The sequence below is a fragment of the Durio zibethinus genome, chromosome 10, assembly GCF_047325235.1.
Source record: "Durio zibethinus cultivar Kanyao isolate XHJ-2024 chromosome 10, ASM4732523v1, whole genome shotgun sequence".
Classification (NCBI taxonomy): Eukaryota; Viridiplantae; Streptophyta; class Magnoliopsida; order Malvales; family Malvaceae; genus Durio; species Durio zibethinus.
The window spans coordinates 5,284,720-5,301,597 of NC_143171.1; positions in this window are offsets into that span (position 1 = coordinate 5,284,720).

The window sequence follows — 16,878 nt, forward strand, 5'->3', positions numbered from 1 at the left end:
GGAATAAAAAAAGAAGGAAAAAAAAGGGGGGGATCCTGGTTTTTAAACCAATAAAAATCAAAGAGAAAGATTAAGATACTTAAAAGAAAGTATTGCATCAAATGGCTCCTCCCAGGCACCCGTCATAAAAAAAAGTTGGTTCATTAGATATTTTAAAAAGATTCGGTTGGCGAGTATTAATAGACATTGACTAAGAATCATTAAAATACTATTTTAAAAAATGTTTTTGTACTTAATACATCATTTTATAAAACTTAAAATAAAATTTATATTAATTATAATTTTTTTTTAAATATCACTTTAGCTAATGACAATAAGCATTAATTAATCTTTCTCTATAATAAGAGTTAATAATATTTGTAATCTTTAAATTTTGATTTAAATTTTATTTCATTCTTTCTATCTATAAACCTATTTAAATTGATAGTAAATAGCAATTAACATTACGTGATAACATCAATTTTATCTCACATGACAAAAGAGATATAAAAATAAAATTTTCTCAAAATTTAAAGATTAAACATGAATTATCTAAAAATTTTATATATTTTATAAAATATTAAATTTATATTTATATATTTTTTTTTGTAATACAATTTATTAGTTTTTTTTAAATAATTTTTTTAAAATTAAAATTAAGTTAAAAATTGAAATTCTTACTTTAAATTCTATATCATTTTAAAAATAAAAAATTATTTTCTATTAAAAATGTTATTTTAGTCATAAATCATAATAAAAATATTATTTTTTATCCAAAAATATATATTTTAAAATGTTAAATATATTTTATTTTCCTTTTTCAATATCTTTTATAAAAAATTGAAAAAAAATAAAACTAATTGAAGAAAATTTTGATTTTTATATATTTCAAATATATTTTATAAAATATTATAATTTAAAAAATAATAATATAGAAAATAGATTTTTTAAAAATTAAAATTAAGTTAATATTGTCAAAATAATTTATTTTACATTACATATGATTTTAAAAAATTAAGTAAAAATTTCTATGTCGGTTTAAGAAATTAAATAAAAACTCCATATCATTTTAAAATATGATGTAAACATTTTCATATCATTTTAAAAAAAAGATCTATTTAATCTCTTAAAAATTTATTTTCTATCAAAAAATATCTAGTTTGAATCCATTTTTTGTTGAAATTTTATATTCATATAAAATAAAATTATAATTTAAAATAATTTTACTTTTTCTTTTTCATGAAACATATTTTATAAAATATATTTAAAAAGGAAAAAGTGTAGACACCCAATTGGGTCCAGGCCCAGATCAATTGGGCCTGGCCCAAATGGGTAAGGCCCAATTCAATTTTATCCTGTATTTTTTTTCTCTTTCTTTTGTATTTTATGTATTTTATTATTTATTATTATTATTATGTATTAATATATGTATATATTTATTTATTTATTAGATTAGATTTATATGTATTTTATTTATATAGTTATATATTTATTATTATTTTATTTTTTTTTATTTTTTTTTGTAATATATTTTTGGGTTTATCTTATTTTATTTGTTATTATTATTTTTTAAATTATCTGTCAATTTTATCTGATTTTTTTCGATTATCAAATATTATTATTTTTATACTATAATATCTTTTGATTTATCTTTTCTAATTATCTAGTATTTTTTTTATTTTGATTTTTATTTTGGAGGGCTAAGATTAAAAGTTGAAGAATCCCATTGTGGAAGGGAATTCAATCAGAAGAGTCCAATTGGATTCAAAGATTGAATCCCCGTCCAAAGAGGAATTGGGGTTGATCAGGAACTCCTGATCAACCCCTATAAAAGGCACCAGTTCCTGATCAACCCCTATAAAAGGTACCTCCTGGAACAGATGAAGAACACAGAAAACAGTGAAGCAAAGCTACTGATTTTGAGAGAAAAAAGGTGTATAAAAGAGTTTTCGAAGGTTAAAGAAGGTTGAGAAGTGTTAGAATAGCAGTAGGGATCGAAAATAATTTTTTAGAAATTTTTTGGCGAAAATTTTTCTAGAAATTTCTGGGAAATTTCCAGATTTCGATGAATTTTTCGGAAATGGTTGAATTTTCCGGCAAGAATTCGGCCAAATTTGAAGTTTTCGACGACCTGCCCAGTTTTCGACGAAGAATCCCAGAAACCGGTGATCTTTCGGCAACTTTCGGTGAACTTCCAATGAAATTTTTTAGATTTCGGTGATACTTTTCAGAATTCGACGAAAATCCCACCGGAGTTCTTCAGCCCTTAGAGAGAAGGGAGAGAAAAAGGGAAGAAGAGAGAGAGAGGGGAGGGGTGTTCTATCGAAAAATAGAGAGAAGTGCCTTTTATACCCTCTCAAAATGACGTCGTTTTGGCCTTAAGTAACCTAGAGGATCCGTGCGTTTTGCTGAGACCCGACCCGACCCGAGCGTCGACCCGCTTTCTGACCCGCGCGTGCCTGCCCCCTCCAAGCCAAGCCGAGCCGAGCTCCAAGCCGTCCCCCCTTGAGCCATTTCTCTTCCTTAAGCCGAGCCGAGCCGATAGCCGAGCCGCTCCAGGTTTTTTTTTTTTAATTTTTTATTTATTTGTTTTATTTATTTATTAGATTAGATTTATCTAATATTTTTTATCTTTATCTTATTTTTATTTTTGTTTTACTTTTCTTTATTTTTTATCTTTATTTATTTTCACTTTTATTTTGTTCTATTTTCTTTAAATAAAAATCAAAAAAAATTTTGGGGAAAAGTTTAAAGTATCAATTTTTCTTAAAAACAAAATTTCAAAAAAGCTTTTTTTGAGAAAAAGTTGAAAGTATCAATTTTCCTTGAAAATCAAAATTTCTGAAAAATATTTTTAGGAAAAAGTTGAAAGTATCAATTTTCCTTAAAAATAAAATTTCAAAAAAAATATTTTTGAGGAAAAGTTGAAAGTATCAATTTTCTCTACACAAGAACAACCATCATTTCCTTCCTTTCTATTTTGATTTTGATTTTGATTTTTCTTTAACTAATCTGACGACGGAGCCTCTGCAAGTAAAACAGTAGTTTTTCTTGCATACTCTTGAGGTGAAGGAATTTTTTCAATTTTTTGCTAAAAGTATTAGAGTCAATTGAGAATAATTTCCAATAATTAATTACTTGGTAAAATTTTAAGGCTTATTGGATAACACAAATTTCAGCTGGTACCATCTTTTGATGGGCGTTGTGAGGGTGCTATAACCTTCCTCACACGTAACCGAACTCCCGAACCTTGTTCTGGTTAGTAGACCTGAATCTATTCTTTTAGGGATCCTTAAACTTAGATGTTCCCTGAAAGGACAGATTCTTTAGGTGACCAATTGCACCTAGATGAAAAAGATTGGTGGCAACTCCTTAAAAGTCAATGTCTAGCGATAGATCCTCAGATTTAGATGTTATGACAAAAAGTAAAAGACATTTAATATTTAAAAAAAAATTTTGAATAGTAAATAATATTCTTTATTATGATTTATTAGAAAAAAATATTTTTAAAAGAAAATAATTTTTTTTGTTTTTAATATGTATTGAATTTTTAAAAAAGAAAAATCAAATTTTTAATTTAATTTTAAGTTTTGAATATTTATTTTCGATTTAAAGCAAAAAGTCTAACTAATAAGTTATATTATAATAAAAAATATAAAAATATAATTTTAAATTTAATAATTTTATAAGATATATATGAAATATATAAAATTTTAAGATAATTTTATCCTTAATCCTTAAATTTTAAGAGAATTTTATTTCAGTCTTTTCTTACCATGTGAGTGCAAGCTAATGTCATCACATAGTTTTAACTAATATTTACTATCAATTAAGATGGATCCCTAGACGAAATAACCAAAGTAAGATAACTTTGAACAATTAAGAATCTAATTAAAATTTTTAAAAAATTAAGGATGAAAATAAAATTTAAATCAAAATTTAAGAACTACAAATGCTATTAATTCTAGATCATTTTGTTGTAAGGCACTGTCATAATGTATAAATCTTGTAGACCTATCGCTAGAAAATGAGTTGTCACCAATCTTTTTTACTATGTGTGATTGGAAACCTAATTGAATCTATCTCTTTTTAAAAAGAAATCTCAAGCCCAACTTAAGTATATTTAAAAAGTAGATTAATGTCTATGAAACAAGACTAAGTTAAGAAGTTCAATTATATGTGAGGAAGGTTATAATACCCCACATCGCCTACCCAAAAGATGGTATAACTTGATTTCGTGTTATCTAAAAGCTTAAAAACTTATCAAATAATTTAATATCATAAATTAGCCTTAAATTACTCCAATATGTTGGTAATAATTCAAGAGCATTCTCTTACTTCAAAAATATTCAATGAGACTATTTGTCACATTTTGAAAAGGCTCCGTCATTGGATTCATTTAATTAAAAAAAAAACTTTTATTTGTGATAATTGAAAATTTTGTAAGAATCTTGATATTGAAAATCTTTTCTAAGTTTTCCAATATATTGATAAAATTTAGAAAGAATTCATCACCTAGGAATTTATATAGAAATTGCTATTTACAACGCTCTTAATGATTTCATCATCAGAGATTCAAAATCTAACTTTATAAAAAAACTCTTTATTTTCATAAATATCTTCCAATATGTTGGTAAGATTTTTTACTAGAAATTATCCTCCAATATGTTGGTAGGATTTTATGAAAATTATTTTTTTTAAGAATTTATTTTTATTTAAAAATTATAAAAATTTTTAATATGTTGGTAAAACTTTATCTTAAAAATCAAATTACCTTTCAATATGTTAATAAGGGTTTATTGAAAACTATTTTTCTCTTAAATTTTTTTTTTATAAAAAATTAATAAAGTTCTCCAATAATTTGGTAAAGACTTTTATTTTATTAAAACAATTTATTAAAAATTTAAATCTTTCTAATATGTTGGAAATATTTTTTTATTTAAACATTTATTTTAAAAAAATTTGAACCCCCCAATATGTTAGAAAGGCTCTTTTTATTTTATTTGAAAATTTTTTTTTCTTTTTTTTCCTGTTTAAAAAATATTTACAAATAAATAAATACATAAATAGTCAAATAAATAAATATATAGATAGACAATTATGATAAAATACAAAGACAACTAGAACTTAAGAAAAAAGGCAAGCAAAAAGTAAATACCAAATATTGTATTTCAATTTATTCCAAAGCATGTGAGCTTTTTTAATTGTGCTTGCCCGCTTCAATTTGCTGGTTGTTGGAACCAGTTACAATTTAGGCTTTTTATTGGATTAAATCCTCAAACTGGGTTAGTTCCCTTTTACTTTTCCTACTTTTTTCACCCTATTGGCTTCTTTTTTGTTTTTCTATAAAATAGCCTATGGCTTCGCTAGTGTTTCTTGCCTGTGATGATTGCCTTTTTTTTTTGTTTAAACGAAAATCAAATAGAAACCTAAAACATAAATACCCGAAACCTTTGAAAATTTTGTTGTCAAAACTTTTTATTAAATGCCTCCCTTTTATGTTTCTTCTTAACTCTTTTTCCTAACATAGAACTCTCAAAAGAAAATCCTAATTATCTAAACCAAAAAAAAAAAAAAAAGTTATAAAAAAAAACCTCTTAATTTTTTTGCTTTTTCTCTCTTGATTTTTTTTATTGATTCTTGATTATTACTAATTGATCTTGATGGGGTCTTTTATAAGCCTTTAATCCTAATTACAATAGGAAAATGAGTTTTTTTTTTTTATTTGAATCTTTTAATCAAATTCAACCTTGGATTTTTAATCCAAATTCACCTCTTAAACCAATTTTCTTTTACAATCTTTTTTCAATTAAAACACTTTAATTCAACAACTCAATTAGAATTAAACCCTTTTTAAGTTTCAGCAAAATAATTCTTTCTCTTTTTTTTTTTAAAATAATAACTCTAAACTAAATACAATATCAAAAATAAATAAAAAAAATTTGAAAGCCCAATCTTAAAATATAAATTGACCCTAGACTAAATGGGATGTCCACAGTTATCATCTTTATGTATATTCTATGAAACAAGAATTTTTCAAAGGTATAGATACCCATTACATCCATATTTGATAAAAAGAAAAAATCCAAAAAATCTCACCTACAATAAAGATTCATAATTCACAATTGAAATTCAAAAGTTTGCAATTAAAAATTTAAAAATTTGAAATTTGAAATTCAAGAATTCTCAACCTAAAGTTTAAAAATTAGTAATTAAATTCAAATATTCTCAATTTGAATTTAAAGGCCTGCAAAACATTCAAGATTCTCCCAAAAGTTCAAAGATTCGCAAATAATTGAATTCATTCGCAAAAGATTCAATATTTAAAAAAATTCAAGATTCGTAAAAGTTCAAAGATTCACAAAAGATTTTCAAATTTGCTAGTGATTCAAGACTCACAAAAAATTTCAAAAATTCACAAAAGATTCAAGATTCGCAAAAAGTCAAAGATTTGCAAAAGATTCAAGATTCACAAAAATTCAAAAATTCGCAAAAGTTCAAATATTTGAAAATTTCAAGATTTGCAAGTGATTTAAGATTCACAAAAAATTTCAAAGATTCGTAAAAGTTCAAAGATTTGCAAGTTATTCAAGATTCGCAAAGCTTTAAGATTCAAATATTCATAAGTGATTCATGATTAGCAAAAAATTTCAAAGGTTCGCATTTAAAAAATTTTAGAGATTCGTAAAATTTCAAAGATTCGCTAAAGTTTAAATATTCATAAAGTTCAAAAATTCGCAAGAAATTCTCATCTAAAAATTTTAAAGAGTCACATCCAAATTTAAAAAATTTATACATTTTAAATTTTAGAGATTCACATTTAAAAATTTTAAATCTAAAATCTAAAATTCAATGTTTTAAAGATTCGCATAAGAGATTCTTATCTTGTGATGAAAAAACTCCTCTAAATAGAAGTTATAAAACTTTAAAACCTGAAAGAGCTCCTTAACCAAGGTTTACCAACTTTTCTCAAAATTATTTTCTTCCTCCAAAGGTTTCAATCTTTATCTTCACAAAGTTTCTTCATATAATGATCAAAATCTCATCAAAAGGCTTTATTTTTGCAAAATATTTCCTCAATCGATGATTATTATCTTACTTATTTTTTAAAAAATTTTTCATCAGGAATTAAAATCTTATCTTCAAAAATTATCTTTCATCAAGGATTAAAATCTCATCTTTAGAAAAACTTATCATTAAGTAAACATATTTCACATTATCTCTATTTTAAGATCCAAGATCATAACTTCTTACCAAACAAATTGCATTAGTGTAACATTTATGAATGCAATGCATGAAAGCAATGTTAATGAATGTAATGCATGAAAGCAATGTTAATGAATGCAATGTTAATGAATGTAATGCATGAATGCAATGTTAATGAATACAACTCTAATTGTGGCAAAAAAGGTTCTTAAGATCATTCCAATATCCTCATTCTTCAAGTTCACAAATCTTTCTTTTTCAATCTCTTAAGTGACCATAATTGCCCCATGATCTTTTTTTTAATCTCATCATTCATAATTTTTCTTCTTAGCTTTTCAATACTAATGATTTCAAAATTAACTCATAAATTTCATCAATAGATCCATTACCATTTCCATCATTTGCTTAAAACTTACCAACTCTATTGACTAGTCCATTGTTGTTCTCATCACTTAGTCACCATATCCGCAAAACATTTTCTCAAGCTTTTCTCACCTTTTTCATTCCATTTTCATCTTCTGTTTGTCGTCTTAGATCTCTTTTCAAATGAATACAAGAATTTTTTATGAACATTATCATTTATTTATATATCATCATTTCAATTTCATGATAAATGTAATGTAATTGTATGTTTCCTCTATTCATTCTAGGTATGCAAATTGGTAAAGAACAAGAAAAAATAAAGGAAAAGAGTATTCCTTATTGAAAAAAAAAAAGAAATATGGTCATGAACAACTAAAAGTAAATCACTATGACTATTTGGATAACATATCAACATCCAAATAATGAATATTTAGATAATTTCAAATCTTAATTCAAAATTATTTCTCAAAAGCTTATTCCATTGAATTCCCAAATCATTGAACTTATCAAACTTTGCCCCAATTTAATAGAATCATCAGTTGACATTGATCTTTTTTGCTTAAAAAATTTTTTTTACCCAATCACCCTTTCGAGTTTTTAATTTGAGTTTTTTTTTTCTCTTTTTTCACATCTGTCTCATTTTTTTTTTCTTTTCATTTCTTTTTCTCATTTTTTCATTATTCTTTTTTCATTTAATTTTTTGTCACTTCATTCATTATTTACATCCCCATCTAATTTTAAACCAATCTTAAAATACTGGAACGAATCATGGTCTCATTGTCTTGTCACTAGCATGCCTTAGTTTAATATTTGATTCTTCAATTTAAGCATTCATATTTGATCAAAATAAACTTTTAAATGACGTAACACAGACTAAGGTGAAGGGTTATGAAAGAAAAAATAAAAAGACTCAAAACATGTGTTTGAAAGGTTATAAACTAAAGGATCATTTCATTATTTGAAGCACAACGGTTGCCTCACTTCTTCACATGTCCTTTACCTTTTCAATTTTTTCATATTTTAATTTTTCATATCCTTTCTTTTTTAGTAATTTCTCTTCAAAAAGAATTTATTCACAAAGAGTTTCTTTTACTTTAACCCTCAAATCATTTGTGACATTCATCTTTCTTTTAATAAAGTTTTTTTTTAATTTTCATCTTTAAGACCTTTAGTGATTTTTTTTTCTTTTTTTCAAACAAATATTTCTTAAATTTTATCCTCCAATTTGAAAAATGATCCTTAGTTAGGATTTTTTTTTTTAAATCACAATGGGCTTAAATGGGTAGTAATGGATAAATTTTATTTTCTTGAAAGGTCAAGAAAGATAGTCATTTCTCATCTCAAATATGAATACTTTCTTTGAAGGCCATTTATTAAACATAGACTTGCTTATGGATAAATCATTATAAATGACCACATATTTATGAGACATCTCTATTTTATTTTTCACAACTTGCTTTTGAACTCTCTTTACACAACTTGCATGACTAATTTTCACATATCAAGTTTATCAATATAAATGAGTTTCCAAAATTGAATCCCATATCATAATCATTATTGTATTAACATTCACTATTTGAAATATAAAAATGGGTATAGGAAAAGATATAGAAAGATAAAAACATAAAATAATGATTTATCTGAAAGAGAAACTATCATGAAAATCATCTTATTTGCCATTTTTATTAAAATGATAAAAAATAAAATGAAATCCTAATACATAAAAAAAATCCTAGCGTTAATCTAAAAGAAACTTTAAAATGTTAAGTAGCTCTAGACGGCTCCAACTATCCTTATCATTGTTAAAATTATGCTCCTATGAGGTTAGGCAGAAGGTTTTTACCAATTTTTGACCCATATGGCTTATCAAAACTCACCAAGCCTGCTTTAATCAAACTTTGCACCTTATGCTTGAAAGTAAGGTAAGTTTCTATAAAATGATATACATTCCCTTTATGGTAATCGCATGTGGCATTAGCATCATATAATTTTGGATAGGATGACTTTAATGGTTCTAAATGGACTAAAGACACCAAGTTATTCTTGATCAATTATGAAAATAACTTAGTGTAGGTTATTGGGATAGGATCAATGTGAGCTCTTTCTTGGTTATTCATAGATCTTCTCAAATCATTCGCTTAGTTATTAGGCTTAAAGTTGATTTAATGATAAGATTAGACCTATATGTAGGTGTTTAAAAGTCTGGTTGATAAATAGGTGAAAAAATTAGATATGGAATAGCTTGGTAAGAGGCTTATGCAATACTATTAACTAAATGGAGGTAAAGATGAATAGGTGGTGGATATAACGCATAGCTTCTAAATTGTTGCCCTTTAAAATTCATAGCATGGGCTTTAGCTTTTTTCTGTTTAGGCATCCCTTATTTTTTTTTATACTGATGGTTTCTTTTTCCTTAAGCTTATTACTTTTTATGGCATTTATAGATACCCATCTATGACAAGGGTCAATCGAAGTCTATTTTACTATTATTATTTTTTTATTATCATATTATTATTATTATTATTATTATATTATCATATTGTTATCATACTATAATATATTATATTGTATCATATTATCATATTATATTATTATTACTATTGTATTATTATATTATAGTATATTATATTATTACTATACTATATTACATTACTACTACTACTATTATTATTATATCATATTATATTATGTTATACTATACTATACTATATTATTATTATTATTATTATTTATGTTATTTATTTATGTTTTTATTTTTCTTTTCTTTCTTCCAATCTGTGATCATAGATTTAGAAAACGAAAATCTAAATTCAATCCCCATAGTCAAAGGTTTTATTTCATAATTGGGATTTTGGGATTCAATCCAGATAGATTACTGAAAACTAACCTAAAATCTTGCTCAAATAGAATCCAATCCCAGGATTCAAGCTTGGATTGATTCTACCCGATCCTTAAGTTAATTAAGGACTCCCTATAAATTGAACAATGAATCAAAGAAACAGAGGGGATGGTTGATTTTGGAATAAGGGAAGGGTGCAAGTTGTTGTAAGTCTGAAAATGGGTTTTCGACAACAGGGTTATTGGAATTTTGTTTCAAAGCTATTTGAGAATTTTGGGTTTAGATTCGGATTTCTAAAGTTAAAATTAGGACTCTGAAAAGTTTCTGAAAAATTATGAAAAATTTTTGAGATTTTTGGGATTTTTTTGGAAAAAACTAGGTTTTTGGGGATGAACTTTGAATTTTTCGATGAGTTTTTCGATGAAGATTGAATTTTTTTTGCCACTTTTCAATCAATTTTTCAAAAATTGATGAGGTTTTTTTTTTTTAGTTTTTGATGGTGTTTTTAAGGTTTTTCTAAAAAGAGGTCAAAGGTTTTGGTGAAAGAGAGGAAATAGAAAGCGTTTAGGGCAAAAATGCTAAAAATTGGATTTTATAGGATGCCAAAAAGACATCATTTTGGACAGCCCAAGATTTGATCGTGACCCGTTGACCCACGTATTGACTCGTGTTTTGACACAACCCAAATCGTAGGTTTTTCTTTTTCTATTTTAATTTCATTTTTTTGATTTTATTTTTTGATTTATTTTATATTTATATTTTCAATTTTATTTATTTCATTTTACTTATTTTTATTGAATGATTTATCATTTATTAAATATTTGGCAAAAAAAATTTATCTTTCTAGAAAATAAAAATAATAATAATAGTAAAATAAAAACAAGAAAATAAAAAATATAGTAAAAAAAATCTTTTCGAATCCCGCTAAACTATTGGAGAGTTTTTCATTGAATTCAATCTTATGAAATTCACCAAACTATTGAAAATTTTCATAAATCAATAAAAATAAATTTATCCTCTAAACTATTAAGGGATTGCTTTCTAAATTAAGTCTTACCAAACTATTGGGAAACTTAATAAAATTCTCAAAATTTTTATAAATATTTTTGCAATAAAATCTTATCAAACTATTGAAAGATCTACTTCAAAGTAAATTTTACCAAACTATTGAGAGACTTTACTAATTTTCTTGAATAAAATATATTAATAAATCTAACAATGGAGCCTCTTCAAGGTGGGACACTAGTCTCCATAAATACTCATGAGATAAAAAAAATTATCTTAAATTACTACCAAATTATTGGGGTAATTTCAGGATTTATTTTTAGTATTAAATATTTTGATAAATTACAAACATGTTCAGAGCTTAAATAATTTGAAATCAAACTGATACCACCTTTTAGATAGATGTTGTAAGGCTGTTATAACTTTTCTCACATGTAACCATACTCTCGAACTTAAAATCTAATTTCGTAGATCAAATTCAATTAGGTGGCCAATCACACCTAAACAAAAAAGATTGGTGGTGACTCCTCTAATTCATGTCGAGCGGTAGGTCCATGGATCTATACGTTATAACAGTTTAGCTATTCTACTAGGAACATCGAGATTCAAGCTAATAAATAATTTTTTATTATCCAAGCCTTGCTTAATAAATTTGAAATTTATTTATTTTTTTTAAATTTCTTTTCATTACTTATGTTTGTTTTAGTTATTCATTTATTTATTATATATATTTGTCATTCATTTGCATGTGTATTATATAAAGATCTCTACCCGAGCTCTACCATTAGAAGGAAGTGAAGTACCTATACCCTCATAAGATTTCATATCTCCGTATAGGTCTATGAAACACTCCTACTCAAATTTGACCCTTTCTACTTGTAGCCTATAATAGGCGAGGATCGGGATTTCTTACTAGTCTGTGATGGGTAATGATGTAAGAAACAATTTGAAAACCTTCTAGAAGTAATCCAAGCCATATATAATTAAGCCTAAAGGTCAAACCTAGGTAGAGCCATGCCTTTTCTTGTGTTAAAAAATCCTAAACAAAATATATGACTGGATGTTTGTTTACTTATAAGATTATGTATTGTTTTTTCATATATTAATCTTGTATATTGGTCTTTGTATATTATTTTTTACTAACCCTTTTCTTTTATCATGCATTCACATCATTAAGGGGTATTGGCCACGAAATAATTTTTAACAAGAAAAATCTCAATTACATCCATAGAAAGCCTAGCAAAGTCCTTTACTAGCTTAAAAAAAGAGTTCGAGGAGTTAAAGCTTGCAAACAAAAAGCTAAAAAAGGAAATCCAAACACTAGAACAAGAAAAGGATAAATAAAGGAGTTTGTGTATTGATCTTAATACAATAAGGTCATCCACTAATCAAGAATTGGCTCAACTTTTGCAAGAAAAAAGATAGTCGCAAACAAAATTACAAGAAAGAGATGCAATGCTCTTTAAAGCATAAAAGCTTATCTAGATGCTAAACGAAATAGTAGTGGGAATCAGAGTGTAAATGAAGGCTATGACTGAAAAATGTGAGCAAGTGAAGAAAGCATATCTGCAAAAACATAACCAATTGAAGTTTTTACGTGACCGAATCATTGTGGCCATTTACAAAGCCAAAGACATGGTAGAAACCATTAAAAAATGGAAAGCAAGGGTGCCTCCAGTGGGAGCACATGGTCACAAATTGATAGATTTCTTTAATAAATGCAAAGCCAATATCGACGAGCTACGGGTTTTTTTTCTCAATAGTTCTAGACTTTTCGTGGATGTAATAAAATGACTTTTACTTCAATAAAGATTTTCTTTGATAACAATTGTTATGTGATAAATTCTCTTAATTGCATTCATGTATTATGTTTTTGGTGTCATTCTTATACATAACTTTAGAGTTCTATAAGCATCATTTTAAATTTGTACATTGTGAAAATCAAGATTCAATGATAGCTCATCACCAGTATTATACGTCGGCTAGAGCCAAGAAAATGAAGCAAGATAATACAAATCATCTCGAAATGACAGAAAAGGCTCAAAGAGATATTTGAAAAAAAATTAAGCAAGATTTTAGATGCTCTGAAAAAGATAAATAAAGAAAAAGAGATGAAAGAAGATAGTTCACATGAAGTTACTAAATCATCATATCCACTAGGTTTTGGTTTACATCAGACCTAAACCACTCTAAATCTTCAGCCACAACAGATCATATTCCTTAATTATAGAATGTTTTATACACCTAATCAAGAAAATGTTCAAAGTTATACCAATCTTGTCTTCACTGAAAAGGTAAATGAGCTTATCCAAATTTTTAAAATAGATGAGACAAAAGAATAAGTAAAGTTGTAAATAGTTGCACCCTTAGAAGACTCCATGACTGATCAAGTTATGAGCATGATTGAGGAAAAATTATGAGTTGTAGAAGGTATTGATTTCTATGGATCCATGGATGCTGTCAACCTTTGTTTGGTGTTAGATGTAACTATTTCTTCAAAATTCAAAGTATCAAAATTTGAGAAATATGACGGTACTAAATGCCTTATTACATATATCACAATTTATTGTCATAAAATGACAGCACATGCTAGCAATGAGAAGTTGCTCATGCATGTATTTCAAGATAACCTAACTGGGTTTACTATAATATGGTATGTTTAGTTGGATAGGACTCGCATAAAATCATGAAAGCATTTAACTTGATCTTTTATAGACAAATACGGTCACATCATAGACATAGTTCTTGATCGTCTTTTGTTACATGATATGAAGAAAAAAACATTTGAATCTTTCAAGAAGTATGTCCAAAGGTAGCATGATGTCGTTGCTTAGGTACAACCTCCCCTAACAGAGAAAAAATAATAGCGTTATTTGTAAGCACTATAAAGTCATTATATTATGAGAAGATGATAGAAAATACGACTAAAAATTTTATCAATATGGTGATTTTAGAAGAGATCATTGAAAATGAAACTAAGTATAATAAATTGAAAGAAAAAGAGTCCTCTGCTGCTAAAAATATGTCTAACAAGAAGGAAAGTGAGATTCAAGCTATGAGTTTTGAAATACGATAACTCAAAAATTACCCTCAGACAATTTATCTCAAATATCATCCTATTGTAAGTCATGCTTCTGCTATAGTCTACAAATCAATTACACAACCTTTTTATCCATCCATGGTTAGATTGCCTATTTGTTCAACTACCCCAACAAGTGGTGTGCGAGAATCAAGAAATAAAAAAACCCGTATTTGATCCTATTCTCATGAGCTATACATAATTGTACCAAAAACTTTACAAAAATTATTTGATTGCTTCTATTTTTGTAAAATAACTTGAACCTCTCTATCCCAAAAGGTATGATCCCATAACTTACTGTGACTATCATTATGGGATGGCTGGCCACTTTACTGAAAGTTGTATCCCTTTGAAATTTATGGTACAAAGTCTAATTAAAAAAGAGCTAATAAATTTTGACATCGGTGAAAACACAGCATCTAATGTCAGTAATAACCCATTACCTAATCATCCAAGGGTATGATTTTGAAAAGGCTTATTAGAATTGCTTATCTTATTAACACTTCTTGAGAATATGATTTCTTTTATGTACTAAGATTTTATCTTATTTTTCATCATTTTAATAAAGTGACATGTTTGCTGCATTTTCGTGATATTATTTTTTTATGTGAATCACCATTTTTACTGTCTCATACTTTTTTTATATCCATTCTTGAATTTTAAATAATGAATGTTCAAACAGTTATGATGATAATTTAAGATTTGATTTTGAAAACATCATTTATGATGATTGGATTGATAAACAGAGATTATTGGGATTCTGAATAAAAAAAATAGATAAATCTGAGAAAAAATTTTAAAAGTAATGCAATATATGATTTTTACAGTTGTTTATTCATAAAGATACTCTTGGTCAATAAATATTCGTTATTAAGACTACTAATATTTGAAATGAGAAATGACAATCTTTCTTCTATCTTAAAAAAATAAAAAATAAATTTATTTTTTGCTACACCATTTGAACCTATTGAAAATTCTTTTGAAGAAATCCTAACGAATGATCACCCATACACTGAGGGGCAAAGTTGAAAAGTTTCTAATTTTATGGGCAAAACCCTTTTGTGTTAAATCTTTTAAAAAAAAGAAAAAGAAAAAAATGAAAGAAAAATTGATTGAGGTAAAACATCGATGTGCTCCACATGAAGAAATGATATTTGATTTGATTACCTTTCAAATACAATTTAGGCTTGTTTTATCCATTTATTTGGCAACCTTTACCCTAGCCTATATTATGTCCCTCAAAAGTCTATTTTGACCAAACGTGAATACTCGATTTAAAGAATCATAAATTGAACTAAGACGGATTTGCCATTAGATTGTTTGAAGCTTTGATAGAAGCATCACTAATGGATCAAAAGATAAATGGGAAAGAGGTGTGCCAAAAAAAAGAAAAAATTAAAAAAAATTAAAAAAAAGAAAGAAAAAACTTAAACTGAAAACCCAAAATGGCAGTTTAAGTAAAAATGAAACTTGAAAAAAATAACTTCATATGAGGGTTCCAGAAATGAGGATGATTAGCTCAAAGATTGAAAATTAATGAAATGTGTTTTTGAAAGATGATTATAAGTTTAAGTTCCAAATTATCTAAACAATCGCTATTTTGGATGTTATATCCTATTTGAATAATCATAGCATTTTGTCTTTGTTCACCTTTAAGTTGTTCTTGACCATACTTTTTATTTTTTCAATAATAAAGACATATTTTTCTTATCCTTCATCAAATGAATATCCCTTGAATGAATCAAGGAAATATATCATATATGTCACTAATGTGAATGATGATAAATAAACGAATGACAATGTTGGTAAAGAGTTTTCCATTTTTTGAAAGAAATTCAAGATGAGATAAGTGAAAAAAGCTTGAGAAAATAATTTAAAATGGGGTAAATAAAGTGACACATATGACCTAGTGATGAATCCAATGATAAATTGGTTGACACGACCTGTGAGTTATAACTAGATAAGAATAATAATGTGAATTAGCTGATAAAATTTGCTCTGAGATTATTAATAATAAAAAGTTAAGAAGGACTGGTGGAGTCTTAAAAATTTTGTCACTACAATTAAATTTTCATGATGTCGGCATTACATACATTGTGTTTACATTTGCATTCTATATAGGACATACATTTGCATCATTACATTATCACTTATCATTTATTCGATCTTGGTTCAGTCTAGATCATTTTCTTGACTCACAGTTTTATCCCGATCATTCATCTTCGACCTCGACTTGGTCATGGTTGCTTTATCTTTTGGGCTTGTGATTTCATCTCGATCATCTAATCTTGACTTATTCCAGATCATTTTCTTGACTCATTATTTCATTCCAGTTATTCATCTTCGACTTCGACTCGACCTTGGTCACTTCATCTCTTAAACTCATAATTTTATCCCGATCGTTGAA